The 23,681-nt window shown below is 53.7% G+C and overlaps 1 pseudogene; it reads right to left on the bottom strand.

Moving 5' to 3' along the window:
* Nucleotides 1-2,045: 2,045 nt before the first annotated feature.
* The window catches only part of LOC106866689, a 36,077-nt pseudogene continuing 14,441 nt past the window's right edge, over nt 2,046-23,681 (bottom strand).

The following is a 23,681-nucleotide window of genomic DNA, read 5'->3' as shown; positions in this document are numbered from 1 at the left end:
AAAGGCCACGAGTGGATATGTGTTCACACTCGGAGGGGGCACTGTTTCATGGAAGTCTTGCAAGCAAACGATCTTAACCAGATCAACAATGGAAGCAGAACTTTCAGCATTAGATACATCCACGGTTGAAGCCGACTGGCTTCGTGAGCTCTTGATGGACTTGCCGATTATTGAAAAACCAATATCGGCGATTCTTATGAACTGTGACAATCAAACTGTGATAGTCAAAGTGAATAGTTCTAAAGATAACATGAAGTCATCAAGACACGTCAGGAGACGTCTGAAATCTGTCAGAGCAATGAGAAATTCTGGAATAATAGCATTAGGATATATCCCAACGGCTAAAAATTCTAGCAGATCCCTTTATAAAGGGTCTATCAAGGAATGTGATAGAATCTGCATCAAGAGAGATGGGGTTGCAACCCACGTGAGTTACCATGGCAGTAAACCAACCTATGTGATCGGAGATCCCATGAATTAGGACCTGGGAAACAAGTCATTGGATAACTGAGGAGAGTGTACATTCTTTATCCCACTCCGTTGACGATGCATTACTCTCGTGTACTATATGGTAGGTTGTTTAACTTAATGTGTTCTAACGCGTTGCATTAATTTGTAAGGGAGATACTGTCCTACAGAGTAGTCTCTAAATAACACGCCTATATGAGCCTGACTGTTGGTCGCAGTCTATGAGATTAGGGTGGTCTCTAGTAAGCTCATGAAAAGGCCTGGAGAATGACTTATATGCTCCACACCGCGGGGTAGCATTCGGCAGCCCAGTACCAGACAACAATTTAGGGAAGCTGTAACACAGAAAACTGACAATTCAAGGTTTGTCCATTGTTCAGTTGTGCGTGAGTGAAACTATATGTTTAGGTGGATGTTCAACCTTAACCGGTCTCCACTGAAACGCTGGTATATCAAAAATAGAGTTTTGGATCAACGTTAATTTTATGTGCTTATGAGATATTGTGGGGGACTGTTGGAATTTTGGGTTAGGCCCAAGGCCCAATCTGAAATTAATTTCTGGAAAATCTCAAAAGCCCATTCATGTAGTGGGATGAGTAAGTGGGAATAGTCCCACCTTGCTAGTTTAGGGGGAGTTGGACCAATATATAAGGTATGTTGGTTCTCACCTCTTGAGCAAGTGAGCAAAGGAAATCCCCACGCGCGCTCCTCCTCCTCCGCTCGCCTCGCCTCGCCTCGTCACGACGCGCGCGCGCGCCGCGTTTCATGGATCGAGTTCGAGGTCGAGCTTATCTTTTTGGCAGTCAGAATCCGTTGCGGACGCGTAACAAATCCCGATAATTGCGGAGTCGGTTTTGGTTTCCTAAACCGAACCGAAGTCCGCCTGCGTGCCTATATAATAAGACGACCGCGGCATCCGGACGCACCACACCACAAGCCCACGATCCAATCGTGCTGTTCGCCGCCAACTGCTACTCCATCCCGTCGACTGCGTGCACAGATCGCCGGGAGAGCAGGCCTCCGAAACCCCGACCTTCGAAATCCTGCCCGGGAGATGGTCGATAATGTTTTTGGGGAGCGTTCTCACGCGACTGCTCGCTTCTTCACGTCCCTGTTTTGTCGGCATCTTCATCACCAATGGCCGATGACCTCGGAGATCCCGCAGTTCAGGCTGCCGCTCTAGCTCCGCAGCAGCAGGCTGCCCAACTCCAAGCCCAGGCAACTGCTGCTGCACAGGTGCAAGCGCAGGCGCTGGCCGCTGCTTAGGAGGTAGTCAACGCGGCTGCTGCTGCCGGCATGAACATCGACACCACCGGACTCGTCATCGACCTCAACAAACAAACACAAGAAAAGAGTACAGCACCATACATAATCTGCTTTTTCTTATTGATTTTGATTAGTAGTTCTATTATTCATGCCGTGAAATTAGATGAGTTTTATTGATGTGCGTTGCTATTTAATTTGTCTAGTTTGCATGATATAATATGCTACATGTTTTACACATATTTTTCCTGTATTAAATATTCATCGAAATTACTTAATTACTCAACTTTGACTAAATTTGAATGCATCAATATTTAGTCAAAGTTGAGACATAATTTGTTGTACGGAATAATAGGTGAAACAGAGACCATGGGCAAGCCACCGCTCTCAGCCGACGTGACCCTTAGGCCGACCATTCAGATATCACCAGATGTACGTCTGGTTCGTAAACTGGTCGGTGAAATAAGGCCAGCAGAGCATGGGCAAGCCATTGCGGACACCTTCAAGCGTCGAGTTTCACCCGCAGTGCGTGACGAAGCACGCCACGGCAGGGTGCGCCAGCACCTGCTCCTGTGGCGCCCATCTGACGACTTTGACAGCTTTCGACTACTCACGCGAGGAAGACACGAACACACTGGACTCAGAGAGATTTTGTGCAGTGAACTGTTAGCTGCTTTTTGGGGTTTCTCTTCCTTTTATTCAGCGCTCTAAGAACCGGTCACCACAACCCGGACTGGCCGTGCCATCCCATGGCGGATCGTGTGATCGATCGATCCGACAAGTAAGGCACACACAACGTTCGTGCGCTCGTGCCTAACAGAAAGGAAAAAGATCCTGCCTAACATAATCGACGGAATCCTATGTAAAAAGCAAACAACAACAAACTTAGTTCAGCGACGGCAGGAAATCTCTACCGCGTCAGGTTTATTTGCAACAAACTCCCCCTAAGCCTGACGTGTACCTGCACAATCGACGACACCAATCATCTTGTACAGCTCCTGGAAATGCACACGACCAAGGGGCTTCGTCAGAATATCTGCCTGTTGTTGTTCTCGACAACAATTAGAGTAAGGGGTGCCAAAGCTCGATGGTACAAGTGCGAGTATAAAAGTAGTGCGTGTACACCGGTCTTATAGCGAAGGTCGCCGTACACTTGGATAAGTAGACACGTCGATATTTTTTAAATAGGTTCGGTCGACCTTGCGGGTGCGACTTAGTCCTATGTTAGGAGAGGCTTCGAGGGGGTCGTTAGCCAAAGCGTTCGGGTCGATCGAGGCTCCCCGAATCACTTAGCGAGAGGTCGAAAGGGGCCGCCTCATACTTGGGCCAAACGAGGCTTCCCAAGTAGCGAGGTCGAGATACCCTTAGGACTCTAACCCGACTCCCTCTCCTTCGGGCTCGGGCCGAACGAGGCTTCCCGAGATCCCGAAAGTAGAGCTCCTCTCAAAGAGGCTCTCTAGCCCTCTCCCCTTGAGTTTATTCAAGTGAGAGTGAATGGTACATGCCTCCCATGGGGGGTATTTATAGCCTAGGGGTCCATGACAAAAGACCATGGCTACCCTTGAGGGAGAGAGAAAAGTGAGGGCAAAATGGTAAAAGTAACTCCTTTGGTCCATAGCTTTTGTGTGCACCATGTGAGAAAAGTGGGGCTTGGTCCATGGTCCACCATGGACTAAGGGCCCCCTACTCACACCTTTCTTGCCCGCTACTCTAGCTCATTTTGACCCTTTGACCATGACATGAGAGGCTTGACTTGTTGACTAGTCTTCCTTTGCCACGTAGGATTGACTGCGCCACGTGGATGTCTTAACTCGTGTTTGCAAAATGGTTACTTGGTCGTCGCCACGTAGGATTTACGGCCCGGCCCATATAAAGGTTTTATTTTACTACAACAGTAGCCCCCTTGAGCCGGAGGCATTGAGAATACCTTCGGGTCAACCTTCGATGCGAGACTCCCGATACCTCCCATTCGCGAGAGGAAATGATACTTTGGTGGTGGTCCTGCAAAAAAGGAGACTTGGAGGCATTCTCGGGGAGATTACATGCCTTCGGTGGTCTTCTTTGGGAGAAATTGGATTTTGGGGGGTATTTTAGCAAAAAACAAGGACCCTAGGGGCCTCTCTGCGAGAAAACCAGTGTCCCGAAGGACTATTTTGAAAAAATCAGGTACCTCGAGGGTCTCCCCAAAATTTTCGAGGGTTCGGCTGCAATTTCCCCAAATTCAGGGACTTATTCACAAATTTCCCGAACCCCAGCCAGCCGCGTGGGCCGGCTGGGCCGGCCGCCTGCGCCTCGGGCGCGAGCTGGGCCGGTACCTGGGCCGGCACGAGCGGGCTTCCTCCTCCTTCCTTTCCTTTTTTTTACTTGGGCTGATTTTTTGGGCCATAGTTGGGCCGTGGCCCAACAAGGCCCGATACCGGTTCGGGGTTATGTTACTGGATCCGACGGCCATGGGCGTTGGGGCGCCCTAGATCGGACGGCTCTCAGCCGTCTTCCTCCTTCGTACGAGGGGGACCGAACGGGCTGCTTTCTCGTCTTTCGCAGGCGCCGGGCGTCACCGGCGGGGCGAGGAAGCAGGGGCTCGGGCGCGGGGCGCCTCCTTTTGGCCGGGCCGCCCCTCTTTAGGAGGAAAAGAAGGCCTTCCTTCCTTGCTTTTCCCTTCCCTTGTCTTGCTTCACAGTGGCAAGGACGGCGAGGTGTCGACCTCCGGTTGGCCGGCGCGGACGCCAAGCATGCCCTTGGGGCCTATAAAAATGGAACCAGGGGTTCATGGGGAGCTCCACACCGATCTTGTTTGATTTTTCTGGCGCCGAAGCCTCGTTCGGCGGCCCAAAACTTCTTCAGGACTTGGTGTTCTTGTGCGTTTTGCAGGGGCATTGGCCACTTCTCGGTCGCAACGGAGGTCGGCTTGGCCGCCAAGGAGCCACCGAGGAAGCTCGTCGTCGTCGAGACTTTGTCGGGCGAGGTGCGCGCGCGAGGCCGCTCGGAGCGAGGTGTAGGTCATGCCTTCAGGTCTTCCAGGGAGACCCTCGACATCGGCCGCCTCTTCCTTGTCTGTGTGAAGGTGTGGCGAGAGCATTCATGCTTGATTTTGGCTTCCTCGGGCGCCGGCGAGCCTTTTAGGCATTCCGTCGAGCGCCTTCGGTGCATGCAGGCAGCGTCATGGAGCGACGGGATTCGGGGGCGCTCGGCATCACACGCGTAGCTAGGATGCGTGAACGGTGCGCCTCGGCGCTGGTGCGTGTGAGGCGCGCGGCTTGCACGCACTTGGGCCCGGCGGCAGTGTGAGCCAGCGAGGCGAGGGCACGGGTGAGCAAGGGGCGGCGCGCGGAACGGGGACACGTGCGGACGCGCGGCAAGGAGGGGCCCCCGGCACGGGAGCGGATGTGCGGCGCGTCGCGTGCACGCGGTGGGGCGTGGGCACGCTCAGGGTGGCGGGAGCGCGCGGCGACGCGTGGGCGTGCACGGGCACGCTCAGGGTGGCGCGAGCACGCGGCGGCGGCATTGTGCCGAACACTTGACAGGCGTGGCGATTGTTTTTTCCCCTTTTTCTTTGCACACGGTCGGGCCGAGGATTTGGTGGGCTGAAGGCCCGTGGAGCTCGGGCTCCTCCTTCGTTTTTTTTCTTTGCATGCGGGCGGGCCGAGGCCTTCGGCCTGGGAGGCTTGGCCTCTCATTTTTTTTCTTTGCTCGTGGGCAGGCCGAGGCCTTCGGCCTGGGAGGCTTGGCCTCTCTTTTTTTTTTTGGCTATTCTCTTTGTGTTTTTTCCTACTAACCGTTGTTGACTCCTTGTTTGTGTAGGTGAGATGGCAGGTACCGACGCCGATCCTGCGACCGAGAGGGGGCCGTCCAAGGGCTCCGCGGCGGAGCGTGCGGCGAACCGACCGTCGAGGAAGAAGAAGGTCGTCTTTCGTCCGCGTGGGGATCCTCCAGTGGTCCCGATGGCTCCGATGGAGGGCGGTTGGGCTCACGACTACCTTTTCCCGTCTTCGACGAGCCCCGAGGACGAGGAGGCGGGATACTTCCCCAAGGGGGACGGTATCTTGCCTGACAGGGAGGAGTTCAAGCTCAACCACAAGCAGCATCTAGGGTGCATCGTGGTGTTTTTGGCTTGGTTCCATGCCGGCTTGTGTGTACCCATCCACCCCTTCCTGATGGAGTTCTTGGAGACGTATGGCATCGAGTTGGCCCAACTCCACCCTTCGGTGATCGTGAAGTTGAACGTGTTTCGCTGGCTGTGCGAGACGGCGCTGCACGAGGAGCCTTCGATGAAGCTGCTACTGTTCTACTTCACCGTGGAGGTGAGGGAGTTGCTCACTCCTGACAGCTTTACCTTGAGCGCCTTTGGTTCGGTGAACCTGAGCCTTCACTCTGGCTTTGGAGACGACTTTCTGCTCATGCCGGCGAGGAGCACGGTGAAGTTGTTTGACAAGTGGGAGTCCCAGTGGTTCTTCCTTCGGGCTTCAAAGACGCGTCTTCGACACTCAGGTGATCTTCCTCGACACGCGGGGGCTGGAGGCCTCAAGGAGGGGCCTCACCCAGGCGAGCTTCGGTCGACCGACCTTTGGAAGGTGACCAAGATCAAGGACGTGTCCGCCGAGAGGAGCTTTCGTGACCTCATGGAGGAGATGGTGATGGCGGGGCGCTTCATGATGAGGAGCTGTCCGAGGTCCGAGCTTGGGATTCCTCGGGCTTTCCATCCTCCGCATGCCGTCACCACACGTGAGTGCCGCTTCCTTTCTCCTTTCGGGTCTTGGTTGTTTTTCCCTTGCGGTGGTACTTAACAACTTTGGCTTGTCTTTTTCTAGCGACGTTTTCCGAGGAGAGGACGGTGCTGTGGGCCGCGGAGCTGATAGGTCCGTACGGCGGGCCGGAGCACCGTGGATATGAGACCAAGATCAGCGGCGGGGGATGTCATAACATCATCACGAAGTGCTTCGGGAAGATGGTGCCAATACGACAAGATCCGAAGTTCGGGAGTCTCCTTCGAGTGGGCGATCGCTACTCCCGCTTGGCGACACCGTCGATGCTGGCGGTAGGGTCCAAGTTGCGGGACACCTGCGGGAAGGTGAAGACGGGGACGGTGGTGCTGGGCCAGGCGGTGCCTGTGGCGCCGGTCCCCAAGGTACCTCGTCCGTCGAGCGGATGCAAGAGGAAGGCAACCCTTGACTCCTTCTCCTTCTTATGACTACGCCCTGGCGGATTCGGCGAATCCCGTCGTGGGTGAGTCGAGGTCCTCTTTAAGGGTGACCTTGGACCTGCACATGAAGGGGAAGATTGGACTTGAGCACGTGCTTCCTCCTTCGAGCCACGAGGTTGAGGCTTTCACTCGCGAGACAGGGCTTGGGCTGCGGAGCGACTCGGTGGTGGAGTTGTCGACCGGAGCCAGCGGTGCGGGCGTCCCGGTGTTCTCCATCAGTCGCGAGCATCCTGAGGAGGATGCTCCTACCTCGGGTGAGTGCCTTTCTCTTTGGCGGTGTCGATCTTCTTTGAAGGTTCTGACACGGTTTCCTTGGTTTGCTTTCAGGTGCGAGGGTCGCGGCTCCCGAGGTTCCCGAGGGTGAGCCCTGACTCAAGCGAGCGGCGGAGAGCTTCCGACGACCGAGGATGGGGTGAGAGACCCTCTCGTGATACTGGAGCTGGTGAGCGTCCGTGACATGTCTCCCTTGGTCCTTCGGTTTTGCTTTTGGGCTAACTCCGTCTTCTTTGTAGGTGAGGAGTTTGGTCGAGGCCGTGGGCACCCTTCCTGCCCTTAAGACTCAGGTGGGGGCGCTTTCTACCGCTTTGGACGTGGAGATATCCAAGTCTACCCTTGCCTTGAGTGAGTTGGCTTCGGAGAGGGTGCGGCGCGAGGCCGTGGAGGCCGAGCTTTCCCGCGTTTCGGCGGAGCTCGCGGACATGGAGGCCAGGGCTCGGCTTGTTGAGGAGCGCCAGGCAGACGAGCTTGCGAAGACTCGTCGAGATGAGGAGGACTTGGTGGTGGCCAACCTTGATAGGGAGCACGCTCGAGCGGAGGCTTCGTCCGCCAAGGTGGAGTTGGCTGCGGCGAGTGACGGCCCGATGCTCGCTTCTCGTGCTCGCCCTCTGTCGGATCATCGTCCCGAGGTGGTTTCTCTTTTGCTTGCTCAGGCCACCAAGATTCGGGAGACGATGATTTGCTTGAGGAGCATTTCCTAGCCGGACCTTCCTCCGTGTCGCACGGTGGATGAGGCGAGCAGGGTGCTTACTTCCCAGGTGGAGCTCATCGAGCCTATCGTGAAGCAGTGCCTCCTGAGTACGGGTGCTCGACTTGTTTCGTCGGCGGTTGTGGCAGTCCTGGACGGCGGTGCCGGGATGAGCGGGCTTGAGGGTGAGATATCTCACGGGGCGAAGAAGTTTCTGGCGGACCAGGGTGCTCCTCTTCGCGCTCGGGCTCGACGCTTCGTGCGTTGCCTTGAGCCCGCTCTTTAGGAGGGTGATGGTGAGGCGTGAGCCTCGTTGCCCTCGGAGGTGGTGATGTACCTCAGCTGCTTACTTATGCGATGTTGCATATCTCCACTCGGCTTAGCCTCATGGCTAGCATGTTTAGGCTTTTAGTCGTAGAGGTTGTAAGGCAGCTTTTTTGTTGTCTTTCATGCTTCACTATGTAGTCAACATTATCGGAGATGTTAACTTAGCTCAGCATGTATTTCTCATGTTTCACCATGTAGTCGACATTATCGGAAATGTTAACTTGGCTCAACATGTGTTTCTCGGAGTACTATATTTACTACTTGTGAAATACTATATTTCCTCAGTTTATACAGCTCGCGATCGTTCGCTATGATTACACTTTTGTGTCATCAATTGCTGTCGCCGTTGGGATACGACTTGGCTTTGCCTTAGGCCATGGTTACGAGCCATGGGTCCTAGTACCCTTGTGAGGGTCGCTATCGGTATGACGGTAGTGATCCGGACATTTCGACCTGCCGTTCGGGAAATTTCATGCGGAACTTTCCCTCTTCGGACTTCAGGAAGCTATGCTTTCCCGCGATTATTATGGAGACTTAACCCGGTTACTATCATGCAGGCCCGCGCGCAACGTCTCGCGCACGGGTAGCATGGTTCTCCAAGGTAAGTAAGCTCATGCATAACTCGCTTATATACGGTTCCCCTTAAATGCGTTTTAAGGAGCTTTCGGCCCTCGGGGGACTTGGTTCTACTTGGTGGATGGCCTCGAGGCATGCTAGGATCCACCAAAGATCAAGTCGCTAGTAGCGACCTATGTCCGTGGACATTTTTAGAGGATGCTCGGGCCAACGGAGGCCTCTTCGCGTTCCTCGATGAGCGGCACAGGGGCAGCGGCTCTTTTACGACGATGAGTCATGTGAGTGTCTCGTGTCACTCTTAATTTTTCCTCAAGGACTTGCTTTATTTATCCTTGCTTCCTTGTCTTAAGGTATGGCCCGATGGGCACTTACAAGTCTTATGTAGACATGGCTTCGTTGGTGCTTATGATCCCTCGAAGTTTCGTAGGGAAGAGGCCGGTTGGGCGCTGATGATCTCCTTTGGGGAGCAGCAAGGATTGCCCTTGAAGATCTTGCTTAGGCGTAGAAACGCCAGAGCTTGTCGCCGTTCCAGGCATGGACAAGATTTTGCCCTTTCATATTCTCGAGGTGGTATGCACCATTTCCCAATACTGCGATGATGCGGTATGGTCCTTCCCATTTAGGGTCGAGTTTGCGCTGGAGCTTTGGGTCGACATTCTTTTTCAGTACGAGATCTCCTTGGGAGAAGGCTCGTTCCCGCACCCTTGTGTTCTAGAAGCGTGCAGCGCTTTGCTCGTAGACGGCGTACCTCATGAGGGCATTGTCACGAGCTTCTTTCACAAGATCGACGGCCGTCTTGTGATGCTCTTCATTTTTTATGAAGACAATTGGGGTGGCTTCTTGGAGCCTTTCGACCCGAGGTGAGCGAATTCGACCTCGCGGGAAGAACTGCTTCGGCCCCATATACCAAAGAGAGTGGTGTTCGGCCCGTGGAATGGCTTACGGAGGTGCGTATGCCCCATACCACGCTAGCGAGTTCATCTCCCCATGCTCCCTTTGCTTTGCTAACCGTGTGCTCCACCCTTCGGCAGAGTCCTTGGAGGATCAGTCCATTTGCCCTTTCGCATGCGCCGTTGCTCTTGGGGTAAGCTACGGATGCGAAGTGCAGCTTGATCTCGAGGCATTCGCAGAATTTGATGAATTCCGCACAGTTGAACTATTTGCCATTGTCCGCGGTTAGCTCTTGCAGGACGCCATATCGGCATATGATGTTTTCCCAGAAAAAATTTTGAACGGCCTGTGACGTGATTTTGCCGAGCGGCGCTGCTTCTATCCATTTGGAGAAGTAACCAATCATCACCACGAGGTACTTGCAGCCCCCGTTGCATGCGGGGAAAGGCCTGAGGAGGTCCATTCCCCAGCGTGCAAATGGCTATGTTATCGGGATATTCTTCAGGGAAGTCACGGGCGCGTGGATTGACTTAGCCATTTTTTGGCAAGCTTCGCATTTCCGCAATATGGTGATTGTGTCTTGCACCATGGTGGGCCAATAGAATCCCTGACGTAAGGCTTTTGCCACGGTGGCCCTTGGCGCAAGATGGTGGCCGCATATTCCTGAATGGATTTCCAGGAGGAGCTCGGCTCCCCGATCAGGAGTTATGCACTTAAGCAAGCGGCCGCTCCTTTCTTGTATAGGATGCCGTCGAGAGGGACGTACATCTTGGCTTTTGCGAGCAGAGTTTTGGCGCTTGGGCCTTCCGCTTCTTCGTCCACCTCGCCTTTCAAGGCGCGGATAATCGGTGTCATCCAAGAGGGTGGAGCATCGATGACCATGCTGGTCTTTGAAGCTTCGTCAAGGGCGTCGGCTTCTTCCTTTATGGATGGGGCGCGGATTACTTCGAAGAATGCACTAGGTGGTAGCGGTTCTTTGAAGTCCGAGAAGTAGCGCCTCGTATTCTGCCATATTGTTGGTGGCATTGAAGTCAAGATGGGCGGTGTACTCCAAGATCTTGCCTTCGGGGCTGATGAGTATAACTCCAGCCCCCGCACCGTCGAGGCGCTTAGAGCCGTCGAACCTCATTATCCAATGTGGTTCGGGAGGCTCGGTCTTGGATGTGATTTCTTCGGGCGAGGCTGGTGGACTTGGGATTTTATGGCCGTTCTCGCCGTGAGTTCCAACGAAAAAGGCGCCAATTCCGTTGCCCATTTGGCGATTCTTCCGGTGGCCTCCTTTTTGCCGAAGACTTCCTTGAGTGGGAAGGTAGTAGGCACCATGATGGTGTGGCCCATGAAGTAATGACGGAGCTTTCGAGGGGCCATGAGGAGGGCGTACGCGACCTTCTCGATCTGGGTGTATCGACCCTTTGCTCCTCCCAAAGCTTCGCTCACGTAGTACACCGGGTGTTGTGACCCATCTTCTTCCTTCACGAGCGCTGCGCTTACGGCGACTGGGGTCGCGGCGAGGTATAGAAGCAAAGGCTTCCCCTGTATTGGGCTCGTGAGAAGTGGAGGGGTCGACAAATAGGTCTTGAGCTCTTCAAAGGCCCTTTGGGCTTCGTCGGTCCACTCAAAGTTGTCGAGGCTCCTCAGGGCTTTGAAGAAAGGGAGACCCTTTTCGGCTGACCGGGTGACGAATCGTCCTAGGGCCGCCATTCTTCCCGCTAGGCACTGCATTGTAACATCCCAAATTTTTCAAATTCGGATGTTCGCACCTTTACATTTGTTATGCATATCACCTTGATCATATCTTAAAATATTGGTGTTCGTTATGATGCATTATTGAAAGTGTTTGAAATGGTGTTTTGGAATGTGATACGTTGATAGAAATTGAATTGAGAATTTTCTAGAGTCTAAAAACGCATTTTAGGATTTCATTTGGGTTTATTTAAAGCTTAGAAACATTAAAACTATTTTTACAAATTTATTTTTGAGTGGGACTAATTTTCCTGGACTCTAAATGAAATATATTATTTTACAGAATCTTTGGGAATTTTTCTGAAGCCATTTGATATTTTAAATGATTTAAATGGAATTTCGGGTGAATTATAGATCCTGAAAAGTAATTTTTTTTCTTTTTTCTTTTATTCTTTTTCTTTTTCTCTGAAAATACGCTTTCTCCGCAGGGAAGCGTATTCTCAGGAAATACGCGTTCACCGCAGGGAAACGTATTACCAGGAAATACGCTTTCAATCTCTTCTCTCTCTCACTGACAGGTGGGGTCCACCTGTCATCCCTCACCTCCGCGCCGCGTGCCCGCGCCCCGTCGCCACCCGTGCCAGCCTGCCCGCGCGCCCCCGCCCGCGCCCGCCTGCCCGCTCGGCCGCGCCCGCGCCTGGCCACGCGCGCGCCCGCACAACCGCCGTCGCCGCACGCGCCACGACCCCACGTCGCGCGGTAACCGCCGGCCAGCCCGCCCACGTGCCCCGAGCCCTATAAAGCACCCCGCGCCCCTCTCGCGCACTCCCTCGCCCGCCCACGCTCTCTGTCGCCCACGCGCCCCCAAATTCCGGCCAAAACCGTCGCCGCCGCCGCCCAACTCCGGCGAGAAATTGCCAGAGCTGCGCTGCCCCGTTCGCCGAGCCGCCACCGCCCTAGTGATCCTTGCGACACCGTGAAGCTCCCCCAACTCTTCATTTTCTTCCCCGAGTCCCGATTCGTCGAATCGTTCATCTCTGGGAGGATTTGGGTATGAACTTGTTTAAGTTCACTGCAGCTGTTGTTCTTCGGTTAGCTCTGTTTAGGCATCGTTTGCTATCAGACCAATGATCATTATGTGCTCTATATTTCACCATTTTGTATAGTGAATGTTCCTCTACAAATTCTCTGTAGAAATTAGCCGTAGATGGTTCATCTAGTGCTTTGCATCGTCGTCACAAAATGGTATTCTAATCAGTTTCTCTGCCGTATTTCTGCCGCGGCAGCAAGTTGCAGCATCATTCTTAGGGGGTAGCCTTATTCTCAGTAGTTCTCGTTGTTGCCCGTAGCATCATTTTAGTTGTTTCTTTTTGTAGATTGAACTTTAGGAACACCCCTTCACAGCCACTTTCTAGTTGGACCATTTCAACTTCACCTTCACTAGCAGCACGACGGTAGAAGTTCATATCCTATTATGTTCTGTTTTAGAGTAGCCACATTCACCTGCTCATAGCTACTGCCTCATAGCTCCATAGTTAGTGAAACCAGTGACTTTTGAAAGAGTAGATCATATTCTTGGATTTCTTTGTTTAGTTCTCGGTCAGTGGAATAGTTTAGCACCAGTATCTTTTCAGTAGAAGTTAGTATTCTTTGTCTCTCAGAATCTGACTAGCCACCTTTGCAAGCCAGTAGCTTTTGACCTGTTTATCCAATTGACTTGAAACCTATTGCGTTAGTTAGTACAACCCTAGAACTATACTGTAGCATAGGTTTCATGCCATGTACTGTACTTTAGCACCTATTACCTGTCGATCCAAGTTGCTATCTGTTAACAGTAGTAGATTTCTGAATTTCCAGACTTAGCCACTCTAGCCTTAACCTTAGGCTTTAGAACTTGAATTGTTAATACTATGGTATTACTTAGATGATGTTTAGGTTCTGTTTTTGTATGCTTGTGATATATCCGAAGTTTATTTGGAGTTATATTTGGTCTTTGAGAGATGTTTGGAACTATGCATTTATTGTTGTTTCGTTCTTCGCGTTAGATTATTCGGATTGCGATTGCGAAGAGTGCCAGGGAGTTGACGACCGCAACAACTTCTCTGATCCAGGCAAGTTACACTTATTGACCATGTCGAACCTATATTTTTTCTTATGCTATTTTGTTTACAACATCATAGGGATGTATGTTAGAGTTATTTCTTTATGAAGTATTTATCAAATGCGTTTTCAACATGTTTAGTTATTCCTAGTAGATTGCTTATAGGATTTATTGCCATGCCACCAAATACCATAAGTTATGTATATACATTTTTTCTCCAAAGCATGCTATACTATTATAACGGGACGGGACCCAAACTATATTGCAAAGTATTAAGTGATCTTTATGAGCGAGTATGTTTTTGGAAAAATGTTTTCCAAATAAAACCAAAAATGTTTTATCTGGATGGAGTGGTATGATGGAGGCCAGTTGGCTGTCGGCAAGTGTTGTAGCCCCGTAACGGGTACACGCTCAGGAGAAGGTGGGGACCGCTGTCCAGAAATAAAAGAGTTCAAACCTTCTCATGTACCCAAAGGCTTCATGTGCAACCACTTGCTATTATGGGCTCTGGCTTGGTCGACTAACTAGCGGGAAACCCTTACCTGGGTATCGCCATCCGGAGAGGAGCCAATGTGCTCATATGGGGCGGGCGGTGCCAGAATTAGGTATCAGGGGGCTTCTAGTGAAAGACTTTGTCACAATCTTTACCTGTTGCGCACGCTTGTCGTCAGGCAACACTTTGGACTGATTGTGTCAAGTGGGTAAAGTGTACAAACCTCTCGAGAGTGTCAATCTAATCGATTAGCCATGCCCCTGGTTACGGGCGACTTTGAGTCATTAAGTCAGGAGAAGTGGAGATCTTCAAGTTTTGTTTTCAAAAACCCCAAAACTGTTTTGACTCGATGGAAGGTTCCACAGAATGAGTCAGGAAAAAGGGATGCTATATGAGTGTCAGTTGACCCAAAGTGCATAGCTAGGTCGTGGAGTGAACATCCACAGAATGACCATACTATTGTTCAAACCCTGTTTTATCAAAACTTCAGGATAGAGATTTTCAAAGGAAAATACTATGAGTATTTCGAAACCCCAAAAGCAGCATTTTGCAAAAACAACCCTAGTAGCCAAACTAGGAAATCCTTCATCATTTCCATGCATTCCTCCTAACCACACAGGTGTGACTTGCAAGTACATTCGATGTACTGACCTGCACCTATCATGTGCAGAGAGTGACGCTTAAGAAGAAGACGCAGGGTCGCGAGTCTACACTCAACTTGCCTGTGGCGTTGATGGGACTCCCTCTTTATCAGTGTGTTTTTATTTGAACTTCCGCTCGGCTTGTATTAAGTACTCTGGATTTGTTAATCGAACCGATGTAATAGACATGTGTGTGGTATTTCATCAATGGAACTGTGTGTGCTAGCATTTGATCCAGGGACTAGCACAGTTTACAAAGAGGTCCGGATCCTTACGGGTCTGGGTCGCCACATGCACATCTTTGACGGAGCGAGGAGGTTCCATCTCCAGGATGGCCCGAATTTTTTTCGGGTTGGCCTCGATCCCCCGTTGGGAGACAAGGAAGCCTAAGAGTTTTCCTCCTCGAACTCCAAATGCGCATTTTTCCGGATTGAGCTTCACGCCGTACTTGCGGAGATTGTCGAAGGTTTCCTGCAGGTCCTTGGGATGAGTTCCTGCAATTTGACTTTTGATGAAGGCGTCATCAACGTATACTTCGGCGTTCCTCCCCAATTGTTCCTTGAGGATGAGGCTGACGAGGCGTTGGAAAGTTGCACCGGCGTTCCTCAAACCAAAAGGCATCCTGCGATAGCACAAGGTGCCGATAGGAGTGATGAAGCTGGTTTTTTGCCCGTCTTCCTTGGCCATGTGGAGTTGGTGATATCCTGAATAGGCATCCAAGAAGCTCAACCTCTCGCATCCCGCCGTGCAGTCGACCAGTTGGTCGATCCGAGGGAGCAGGTAGTCGTCCTTGGGGCACGCCTTGTTCAGGTCGGTAAAGTCAACACACATTCACCACTTGCCGTTGGCCTTCTTCACCAAGATAGGATTGGCTAACCATTCGGGGTGCCAAACTTCTCGGATTAGTCCTGCGTCGGAAAGTTTGGCGATTTCTCGGATTAGTCCTGCGTCGGATGACCTCGCATCGCTCGGTGGAGAGTTTCCGAAGTTTTTGTTTTACGGGAGCTTTGTCGGGCCTTACGGCGAGGCGATGCTCCATGACGTCACGCGGGACTCCTCCCATGTCGGAAGGTGACCAAGCGAAGAGATCAGAATTCTTGCGAAGTAGGTCGACGAGTTCTTCACTGTGCGCGTGGCGTCTTCTTGGGAGACGCGTACTTCCTTGAGTTCTCCTTCGGGGAGGGGCTTAGGGATGTAGCGCTCTGGGTGATTGGTTACGGATGCTCCTGCATTTGAAAGTATATTGATACTCTTGGATGATTCTCCCTTTTCGGCGCACTTGGTCTCATGGCGGTAGAGGGTCTTCCTGTCGGAAGATTGATCGCCACGGACCGTTATTACGCCTTTTGGGCCCGGGATCTTCATACAGAAGAAGTTGTGGTGAATGGTGGCGCAGAGACGGTTTAGCGTCGTCCTCTCATGGATGGCGTTAAAGGAGGCCTCCATGTCCACCACGTCAAAGCGCACGAGCTTGGTTCGATGATTTGTGGTGTCCCCGAAGGTCGTGAGGAGCTCGATCTGTCCGAGCGGCTGAATGGACTTTCCCGGTACGAAGCCGATGAGAGGATAAAGGGATGGCTACAACGAGCCGTTCTTGTATCGCCCTTGTGGTTCCATCAGCTTCTTCAAAGTGCTCAGGTATAGGATGTCGGCGGAGCTTCCGCCATCTACAAGAATCTTTTTGAGCTCACAATTGGCGACGATTGCCATCACGAAGAGGGCGTCATTGTGCGGGAAGCGTATCCCCTTGGCGTCTTCCTCAGTGAGCCGATTGGCACGCTTGCCCATTTTGGTGGTGGTGTCGGGGTGAAAGTTCCCACGACATTTACTTCGTGAGCATACTCCTTGCGCTGCCGCTTCGATCCCCGGCCTATGGCGGAGCCCCCGAGTATCACTCCGACGTGATGCGCGGGTTCCTGAAACGGGAGGCTGTCCTCCTTAGGTGCTGGGTCAGCTACGAGGACGTTGGCGGGGAGCGGAGCCTCTGCAGTTTTTTCATCCTTGCGCCGGGCCTCCATTCGTGCCTGGAATTCTTTGCGGGCCGCGATGAGAGTGTTGCACTCCTCAGTGCTATGGCTTGCCGAGTTGTGGATAAGGCATCTTCCAATTCCTCCCTCGGTCGGACGAGGTGGCTTCTTGGGTTGCCAAGTCTTTTGGGACGGTGCTTGTCCTTCGACGGCGAAGATTTTCCGGGCTTGGTCACCGGCGCCCTTCCCCCCCCACCTCCTCTTCTTCTTGGAAGACGAAGCGGGCGCAGGGGCTTTGTCAGACGAGGGAGTTCCTTCAGTAGCGGCGCGTGGCGCGTCCTTCTTAGCAATGTCCCCGTCTTCACCCTGGGCGTATTCCTGCAAGATCCGATAGAGCTCCTCGGTCGTCTTTGGAGGATTGCGACTTAGGGCCCGATTCACTTCTCCTTGGAGAATGCCTTGCATGCATGCATCGATCACGGTGGTCGACGGCGGGTTAGCGATTTGGCTTCTTACCTTCGCGAAGCGATGGAAGAAGCTTTGGAGGGATTCCCCCGGCTTTTGTTTCACGGCGTATAGCTCGTGAGCTTGCACGGGTTCTTTGAAGTTTCCTTGGAAGTTGGTGATGAAGACCTCTTGGAGGCGTTCCCACGAGTGCATGGAGTTTTTTCGCAGTTTATAAAACCAATTTTGCGCCATTCCGGTGAGCGCGAGCGGAAAGAGGTTGCACATCTCGACGGGACCTCCCCCGGCGGCCCGTATGGCAGTGGAGTAGACATCCAAGAATTGAAGAGGATTCGACTCCCCGTCGTACGGCCATATTGTGGGTGGCTTGAACCTTGGAGGAAAAGGCGCGTCTTGGATCTCTCGGGCGAGCGGGTTGCAGGTCGGCCGATTCTTTTGGTTCCTTCGGTGGCGAGGTCCTCCCTCGTCGCTTTCGTCGCTAGAGGGGTTGCTTGGAGAATGATCTCGGCGTTTTCTTGGAGGGTCGGAGCGTCGATGGGAATTCCTTTCGCCGCCGGCACGGGCTCCGGATTACGCCACTTGCTCGTTTCCATGCACGCTGGGGTCTCGTTCCCCGCGAGGCGCAGCTTGAGGTGGTACCTGGTGGCCGCCTTGTTCGACCTCGACGGGGGGAGCAAGGGCCGCTTGCGGGGCACTCGCAAAGCGAGGTTTGTGTTGAGTGTGTGCGACTTGGAGAGCGCCTTGCGGCAGAAGCCCCCAATAAGGATGATACCAAGGAGCTCCTTCGGCGATCGCGGCGAGCGCCAGTGGAGGTAATCCTGGGTTTTCTGGTGCGGATCCTCCCGATGCCACATTGTTTTCTCTTGTAGGTTCCGAGGGCAGAGTCACCACCAGTTGTAGGGAAGGTGGCGCGAAGCCCATCGACCGAAGCATGCCGAGTTCCGTATCCCCTGCGGGGGCGGAAACCGTAGGCAGCTCGCCGATCCTTGACACCACATTGGTGACTGTCGAGAGACTGCCTATGACGGTTTCAAGCACCTCGGTTCCTTCCGGGACAGCCGGTAGCAGAGGGGCGACCGCGACTTCCGTCGTGGCGACCATGCTTGCGGCAACGTCCGGATTGGTGAGGGTTCCTTCTTCCTCGGGAGCCCTCGAGGCACTTGCTTTCTTCGTTTGCAACCGTGTAGACTTCGCGGCAAGTTGGGGACCCGATGAAGTAGGCTTCGTCAGGGCCATTAGATTTTAAATTGCGGTGAGGGTTCCCCACGGTCGGCGCCACTGTTGTTGTTCTCGACAACAATTAGAGTAAGGGGTGCCAAAGCTCGATGGCACAAGTGCAAGTATAAAAGTAGGGCGTGTACGCCGGCCTTATAGCGAAGGTCGCCGTACACTTGGACAAGTAGACACGTCAATATTTTTTTAATAGGTTCGGTCGACCTTGCGGGTGCGACTTAATCCTATGTTAGGAGAGGCTTCGAGGGGATCGTTAGCCAAAGCGTTTGGGTCGATCGAAGCTCCCCGAATCACTTAGCGAGAGGTCGAAAGGGGCCGCCTCGTACTTGGGCCGAATGAGGCTTCCCAAGTAGCGAGGTCGAGATACCCTTAGGACTCTAACCCGACTCCCTCTCCTTCGGGTTCGGGCCGAACGAGGCTTCCCAAGATCCCGAAACTAGAGCTCCTCTCAAAGAGGCTCTCTGGCCCTCTTCCCTTGAGTTTATTCAAGTGAGAGTGAATGGTACATGCCCCCCATGGGGGGTATTTATAGCCTAGGGATCCATGAAAAAAGACCATGGCTACCCTTGAGGGAGAGAGAAAAGTGGGGACAAAATGATAAAAGTAGTTCCTTTGGTCCATAGCTTTTGTGTGCACCATGTGAGAAAAGTGGGGCTTGGTCCATGGTCCACCATGGACTAAGGCCCCCCTACTCACACCTTTCTTGCCCCTTACTCTAGCTCATTTGACCCTTTAACCATGGCATTAGAGACTTGACTTGTTGACTAGTCTTTCTTTGCCACGTAGGATTGACTGCGCCACGTGGACGTCTTGACTCGTGCTTGCGAAATGTTGACTTGGTCGTCGCCACGTAGGATTTACGACCCGGCCCATATAAGGGTTTTATTTTACTACAACACTGCCTTCTGCTCCTCCGAAGCAATGTGCTCAACCCGAACTTGCTTGCCCTCAACACAGTTCCGAATGAAGTGAAATCTGGTGTCGATGTGCTTGCTGCGAACAAGGAACACAGGGTTCTTGTAGAGCTGGATGGCAGACTTGTTGTTGATGTGGATAGTAGTGCACGCAATCTCCTGATCAGTGAGCTCAGCGAGAAGGCGTGCCAGCCAAATGCCTTGGCAAGCCGCAGTGGTAGCAGCTATGTACTCAACTTCACAAGAGGAAAGTGCCACCACCTGTTGCTTCATGGATTGCCAACTGACCGGGCTCCCCATCTCCTTGTACTCTTTCTGTTGTCCACATCTCCGGCCATGTCCGAGTCACTGAAGCCCACAAGCTCCAGGCTGTCCCCGCGACAAAAATTGCAGCCAAACGTGCGCGTACCAGCAATGTACCGCAGCAGTTGCTTCACCGCCACAAGATGCTCGGCAGTAGGATTCTCCATGAACCGACTCACATACCCAATAGCATAGGAAATATCAGGGCGTGTGTGTACAAGATACCTCAGGCTGCCAACCAAGCTTCAATAAAACTTTGCGTCCGCTGGAGGAGAAGAGCTCTCCTTGCTCAATTTGCACTTTGGCTCCATGGGAATATGACAGGGATTGCAGTCTTGTATTCCTGCCTTCTCAAGCAACTTAGCCGCATAAGCTGCCTGAGAGATGATGATGCCGCGCGGTGTCTGTTTGACCTCGAGCCCGAGATAGTAACTCAGGTGCCCAAGATCACTCATGCTAAACAGCCGGCGCATCTCCCCTTTGAAGTCGTCAATCACGGACTGTGCAGCTCCAGTGATGATCAGATTGTCGACGTACACACCCACGATCAGCAGGCTGTCATCTGTCCCGCGGATGTAGATGCCATGCTCAGCTTCACAGCGCCGAAAGCCCAGCGAGACAAGGCTCGCGTCAAGCTTCACGTTCCATGCTCGTGGGGCCTGCTTCAACCCATACAGGGCCTTGTGCAGACGGAACACCATCTGCTCCTTGCGGGCGGCGACAAACCCCAGCGGCTGCGCTACATACACCTCCTCCTCCAAGTCGCCGTTGAGGAAGGCAGATTTCACGTCCATGTGATGGACATGCCACCCTTTGTGTGCAGCTAGCGCCAGCAGCATGCGCGCTGACTCCATGCGAGCCACCGGAGCAAACACCTCCTCATAGTCGATGCCGGCACGCTGGACATACCCTTTTGCAACGAGCCTCGCCTTGTGCTTGATCACAGCGCCACGCTCGTCCTTTTTGAGCTTGAACACCCACTTGAGCCCGATCGGACGCTGCCCTGCAGGAAGATCGGTGAGTGTCCAAGTCAAGTTTTCGTCGATGGAGTGGAGCTCGTCTAGCATCGGCTGTCTCCAGGCAACATGTGGTGCAGCCTCGCTGAAGGTGGCTGGTTCCTCACCCGCAGCCAGATATAGCTCGTCACCGTCAAGCTCATCGAAGATCTCCTCGCGCAGACGGTAACGGCGTGCTAGCGGATCCCCATCGGCCGACGACGGAGTAGGCCATGCCGGTGGAGATACAAACCTCGGCCTAATTGATGATGAAGAGGCCGACGCTGGCGTGTTGCTCGGTCCTGCCGCGGCAGAAGATGGAGTCGTGGGCGACCCGGGCACTGTAGCAGATCCAGCTATTGTCGGGCTCGCTGCCGCAGATTCTGCCGCGGTAGAGGATGCTGCCGCGCGCCAGGGAACCTGCATGCCGGTGATGATGAACTCGGGCTAGTCTGGATCTTCATGCATCTTGCGCCAGTCCCACGCCACGCCTTTGTCGAAGACCACGTCGCGTGTGACGTACACATGCTTCGCCTCTGGATCATAGACGCGGTTTGCCTTCGTGCCCGGTTCATAGCCAATGAAGACCATCGGCTTGCTGCGATCGTCGAGTTTCCTCAGATGTGGGCGAGTGACGCGCACATGTGCCACACACCTGAAGATGCGCAGGTGCTTGATGTTTGGCCATTTCCCAGTCCAGAGCTCGTACGGCATTGCAGTGACATTTGGGCGAGTCGTAGACCTGTTCAGCACATAGACGGCAGTGGAAACAGCCTCCCCACAAAATTCACTCGGCATACCTCTGGCTTTCAGCATACTCCTAGCCATGGCAACGACAGTCTGGTTCCGTCGTTCCACCACGCCGTTCTGCTGCGGCGAGTAAGGCGTGGACAAATGTCGCTGAATGCCGTTGTCGGCGCAGTAGGCGTCGAACACCTTGGAGGTGAACTCCCTCCCATGGTCGGTGCGCAGGGTCCGGAGCTTGGTGCCACTCTGCAGCTCGGCCATGGCTTTCACACGCTTGATGGCCACCTTAGCTTCGTCGTTGGAGGAGAGGAGAGTGATCCACATGTAGCGGCTCGCATCATCCACCATCAGTAGGAAGTGGCGTCTGCCTCCCGACGTGGGTGGCGAGATGGGACCACACAGATCAGCGTGAACCAGCTCCAGCTTCTCAGTGGCGCGGAATGATGCAGACTTCGAACGATGATCTCCTCGGCTTCCCTGCCAGGCAGGCGTTGTAGAGTTGATCGACATGGCCAATGGCCGATCTCAGGCAGGCCGCGGACTACCTGCTCACGACTCATGCGCCGCAAGGCACCGAAGTGTTGATGGCCCAATCGCTCGTGCCATAGCCAGTCACCGTCACCGTGCCTCGCCGCAAGACATAGCGGCTGGATCACCTGCAACGATACCCTGTACAAACGGTTATGCAGTCGAGGTACCCAGGAAATCGTCCTGTTGTGGCGATCTTCCACTGTCATGAAGACGTGCCGGATCGAAGTAGGACAGCCATGTTCGCCCAATTGCCCGAGGCTGATGATGCTGGTCTTCAGGCAGGGAATGTAGTACACTTCCGTCAGCACCTGGTGCTCATCTCCTTCCACCGCGAACGTCACGGTGCCGCGCCCCTGGATCGGCACGGTCGAGTTGTCATCGAAACGCACAAAGCCGGTGATGGAGTCGTTCAGATCCGCGAACAGCGACCGATCTCCCGTCATGTGATTGGACGCGCCTGAGTCCAAGTACCACGGCACGTCCACAGGCTCTGATTCGGGCCCGAGCCAAACCCACGCACGTTCTTCGTTGAGGTAGACGCAGCCGCCCACCATTTCTGGTTCCGGCAAGTCGCCAGAGATCATGGCCATGAGGAGTGCCGGTGAGTCTTCTTCATCAGCCTGCGCGAGGCGTGCCTCCTCGCGCTTCTTCTTGCGACAGTCGCGGGCCCAATGGCCCAGCTTGCCGCAGTACCTGCACTCATCGGTGTGCGTTGCGGCCCGACGGCGCCGCGGGCGTTCGGCTCCGGCTCCTTGTCCTTGCGATCCGGCTTCTTGCCACCACTCTTCCGGCGGCCTTTGGACGTTCCTCCTCCGCCACTGCTCCCGGAGCCGTCTTGATCACGGTGGTGCATACGCACCAACCATTGCTCCTCGGTCCGCAGGAGCTTGCCGCCCGAGTTGCTATCGTCATCATCGCTGCCCTCTTCGACGACCTTCAGCCAGCCGATGAGCTCGTCAAGTGTCATCATAGACAGATCAACACAGCTCTCGATCGACCAAGCCAGTTGTTTGTACTTCTTGGGGACAACTCGGAGCATCTTCAGGAGCACTTTCTTCTCCGCTACATCCTCGCCGACAGTTGCCATCTCGTTGACGAGGGTCTGGAGATGCATGCCGAAGTCGTTGACCCCTTCGCCCGGCTTGAACCGGACGTCGTCGTACTGCTGCCGGAGTGTCTGCGCCCGCGATTCACGAGCACGTTCTGCTCCCATGCGCAGGGTGCGGATCGCATCCCACGCATCCTTCGCCGTCTTCTTGCTGGCGAGCATGCCATGCATTTCCGGCAGCACCGAACACAGAAGCGCCTCCATCGCATAGCGATCGTCGGTGTAGTCCGTCGTTCCGGTGTCCACCGCCGTCCACAGGTATCTCGCCTGCAGGAGCACCTTATTCAACAGCGACCAGTTGTTGTAGTTAGTCTTCGTGAGCATCGGGAATAACGCCGATCCCAAACCCGCATCGCGCGCCGGGCGCGTAGACACCAGCTGCTGGTTGTTGTTGCCGCTTCTAGCCATCAGCTCGTCCACATGGGCGGTGAGCTCCGCGATCCGCTGCTCCTGCTCCTCAGCCATCTGGTCGGGCATCTTGGAGCCGCCGGCAGCACCGCTTGTCTTCGGCATGAACTTGGGCATACAATGTCACAGCCTACGGTGGCTCTGATACCACTTGACAGCTTTCGACTACTCACGCGAGGAAGACACGAACACACTGGACTCAGAGAGATTTTGTGCAGCGAACTGTTAGCTGCTTTTCGGGGCTTCTGTTCCTTTTATTCAGTGCTTTGGGCGCAAGAACCGGTCACCACAACCCGGACTGGCCGTGCCATCCCACGGCAGATCGTGTGATCGATCGACCCAACATTTGTGCGCTCGTGCCTAACAGAAAGGAAAAAGATCCTGCCTAACACAACCGACGGAA

The sequence above is a fragment of the Brachypodium distachyon genome, chromosome 4 (assembly GCF_000005505.3).
Source record: "Brachypodium distachyon strain Bd21 chromosome 4, Brachypodium_distachyon_v3.0, whole genome shotgun sequence".
NCBI lineage: Eukaryota > Viridiplantae > Streptophyta > Magnoliopsida > Poales > Poaceae > Brachypodium > Brachypodium distachyon.
This window is presented reverse-complemented; position numbering and strand designations above follow the sequence as displayed.